Source organism: Dermacentor variabilis, chromosome 7 (genome assembly GCF_050947875.1).
Source record: "Dermacentor variabilis isolate Ectoservices chromosome 7, ASM5094787v1, whole genome shotgun sequence".
Lineage (NCBI taxonomy): Eukaryota > Metazoa > Arthropoda > Arachnida > Ixodida > Ixodidae > Dermacentor > Dermacentor variabilis.
Genome location: NC_134574.1, coordinates 121,737,601 through 121,741,620, shown reverse-complemented (window position 1 = coordinate 121,741,620; position 4,020 = coordinate 121,737,601).

The window sequence follows — 4,020 nt, the reverse complement described above, 5'->3', positions numbered from 1 at the left end:
CAGTATATATCGCGTTACGCTGGTGAGCTCATGGTGGGGACTTTAATTGCGGATAATTGAAAGTCTCACATTAAGCCACACTGCTTAATGAGAACATGTTTTTGAATAGCGTCACCACAGAATATACTTACATATGCTATGAGTGCATTCGTCTTGAACAGTTCGCTTATATGCGTTCAATCTTAAGTATAAATGTGATGATGTCTCACATAAATATCTGAATTTTACGCCAAAACTAAGAACGCGTCTAGAAGCGTTTATAAATGTTAAATACCTGCTACCACGTTTTACAAGCGAAGCAATGTCAATCATGAAATATATATTCAATGGAAATGTGTGTGATCTGAGGGGTAACATAATAGTGTTGTATAAGAATATGAGTGGTAAATGAATATTACACAACATCTATTCCGGACAGTTTAGATGCGTAACTTGAAGTGCTCATAGTTTTTTCGCTGCTTCAGGAAGACGAATAGCGGCAACGCTGTCATATTTATTGAAGATGGGAGAGTTTCTTCTAGTGACATGTACGTAGAGTTTAAATTTCGTATCTGCTTTGGAAACAAAGTCCTAATGCTGGATATTTTTTTCATTTTGTTGTTATACGGGGCCTGTTTCTTGTTTTGCTCTCCGCCATGAACTTTGCTGGGCCCATCGTTTAAATTTAGAGCGTTAAAACAGGTTACGGGTAACGTATGATAGACGTTTATTCCTTGTAAGGCAGTTACAGAATTTCTTTCAAATTACTTGCTCAGGCGTTCTGTTTTGTTATGTTATGCCATAATGACAGTAAGACAGCGATGATAAAAGGATAACGTTACGAAGACTGACGTCGAAGTCTGACGTCGAAGTCAGGATAACGTTGATGCAACGGTCTTGATGACACCACGCATGTATCACAACGAATCCATAAGGACAATTGTTTGACGACGTTGAATTGCCGATGATGGTATGACAACGGTATCATGATGACTATGTCATCAAAGCTGTATGAAACGACATGGCCAAAGCAAAATCACGGAACCGGATTGGCGGTGATGGCACGACCACGACCTCTTACAATGGTTGCCGGTAGTGTCTATCTGACAATGATGACATGACAACGGTGTCATAATCAAGACTGGATGGCGAAGATATATTTTGAACAGACTGACGAAGCAAAATTGACATCGATGGAATGAGCAACGATGCGTGATTTATTTTCTTTGTTTCTCTCCTAAGTTTGATTGTCGAAGAGTCTTGTCTCTTCAAGCAGCGACACCATGCAGCAGATGACCGACGGACATCTCGACCAATGTGTTTACTAAAGATCTGAAAAAAAAAATATACAAAAAACGTTTGTCACTTACCACGTATTATTAAAACACATGGTGTGTCTCGATTGTCCAGATTCACGAAAACTTGACAATGCACGTGATCCATAGCTATTGCGAAGCACCAGTGTTTCTTTTGGTCCGAGGTAGCTAACGTTGGCTCACTAATTTCAATTTGCTAATTGCAGTGTAATTATCTATTTGTAGTTTTATTCGTGGTTTCTTTGTGTGATGGTTCTTTTCATTGATTCAGTCCATAAAGAACGGATTTGTAGAGTCATAAGATACGAAACAGCCAAGCCTACTGCAACGTATTCTAACGCTCGTTATAAAAACTTTTCTTACACCGCGGTTTTATGTGGCAGTACCGAAACACGTGTGGGGGGGAGGGATGCGATTCCGAAATAAATAACTTCCTAGGGTTCTTAACGTGCAGCTAAATTTGTGTATAAAAGCGTTTTTTTTTTGCATTTCGCGCCCATGAGTATGTGGCCCGAGTTCAAACGCATTACCTCGTGCTTAGCAGCGTGACCCCATAGCCAGTAAGTCACCACTGCAGACTTCAAAAAGTTTAAATGCCGGAAAGGACACAGTAATAAATAAAATGAACGGGACACACAAGCCCTAAATGGCTCTTTGAACGAATGCGATGGATTACCGATTGTTTTATTGAAAAACATACACACGCCAAAAAAATATTAAATCGTTTGCTTGAAACACAGGTAGGACCCTGTGGTAATTATTGATGTACAAGTTGTGTGCTATCTGTTTATCTTACATGTTAGACTTTTGTAATAATTTCTTTTTCTTCATTTTCGTTACATTGACATTTGCGCCTATAGTGAGTTACGAACGTGACCCTGTACGGGATTCGCAGTATTTGCAGCGCCCTTATACCTGTCCCATGGTCCACCGGGGGGCAGCATGGCACCCGTGTGCACCATTCTGCAGTTTCCTTTGCTTTGGGCGCTATTATCGCAGTGGATTTATATGGACAGTGGGGGCGCGTTTGCCCCCTCGGCATCGACGTCATCGTGATGTCACCGGTGGATGTGCGGCCCCCGCGTAGATAGATGGAAGGTGTTCATCGACGCACAGTGATTTCGGCTGAAAACACTCCACTGCAGAGTGTACAGACTGTCAGGCTCCTCTCAACGAGCTCTATCGCGGTCAAGTCACCCTTCCGTCTTCCACGGCTGGCATCGATAACGCGCATGCAAACATTGACGTTGCTCCTGAGCAGACGTGCCTAAACCGGACGGTGACGAACGCTCGCGAGAGCGGAGAACGCATTAAATGTCAAGCGAGGTTTGACGATTTCTTGCATTGAGCCCCGATAAAGAATAGCGGCTTTCCGTTGGTCTCACCTCGTGCAAGAATAAAGTAAACCGCTGCAGGCGTTTCGAACGACGAAATCATTGAGACAATTGCGTTATCTGCCAGTACAGTGCCCGATTTGCGCAGTAGCGGTTTTATCGCCCGTTGCACGGCTCCATGTCACATACATCTATCATTAGAACAGGGTGTCATCAGATGAGTATGTCGCTAAATCCTTGCTCTGCATTGCTATGCTTATCCTTCAGGTCGAACTACTTTCTTTTAACATGTATGCAAACCACCAGGTGGCCCAAGACGATAATATTCTTGAATTTATACAATAATTTACCTCTGCATTTTTTTGTTGTTCCTGTTTAATCTTTTATCTGGGCCTTGATCTCACCAGTAAGAGGAAGGTTTAGAGCGGGTGCTCCTATCTAAATAGATCTAAAAGGAGGCTTCGTTTTTCTCGGCAACCACTGTACCAAACTTAATGAAGTTTGTTGCATTTAAAAAGAAAACATGAAATCTAGTTACTGTTGGTTTCGAATTTTGATTAAGCATGTCAATTTTTTACAGAAAATTGGCAAAAATTGCACATTTTCTGAAAATGAAACCAACAAGATTACAACTCCGTAACTCAGCAATAAAACCGATTAAACAATTCTGTGAGTTGCATCTCATAGTACATCTAAAACGGACACAATTGATATGTTACGGATGAATGTAAAAAAATCTAGTAGTGTGTAAATACAGATTTTGCAAAACCCTTGTATCCAACGTAACAAGTTCACGTAATATATAAATTCACATATCGAATTTGTCCGCTTTGAATGATATGATGGCTGCCGTTATCTGTTTGAATAAATGGATGCCAAAATCGCGATAACTGTTCTTGATGCAGAGCTATTAACGTGTAAACATCGTTCTTCTATTTTTTGCGAACTTTGTAATTTTAGAATTCCTTCAATAACATTCAGGACCTAAATCAAAATTACACTTCCAACAGTCACTATAATTTAACTTTCTCATTTGTATGCAGCAAATATTATCAAAATCAGTCCAGCGGTTATCTAAGAAAAACGTGTTCGCGTTTTGCATGTATTTGAATAAGCTGCGTCTTAGTAGGGCCCGAGCTAAAGAGTCCTCTTAAGTCCTGCTCGCTATCTGTGTGAGTTAAGCCAAGCATGTAGCATGAAATTGTTAAACCTATAAATGATCTGAAAAAGAATGTCAGCAAGACGACTACACTTATTGTATAGAAGTCGCTGATGAAGTAATTACAGCAAGAAGAAAATGCTCATAAGAATTAAACAAATAACGTAGTGAACACATTTATATTGTGAATATAGAAGGGTAGATCTAAAATGTTGCCAAAATCTGTCATGGC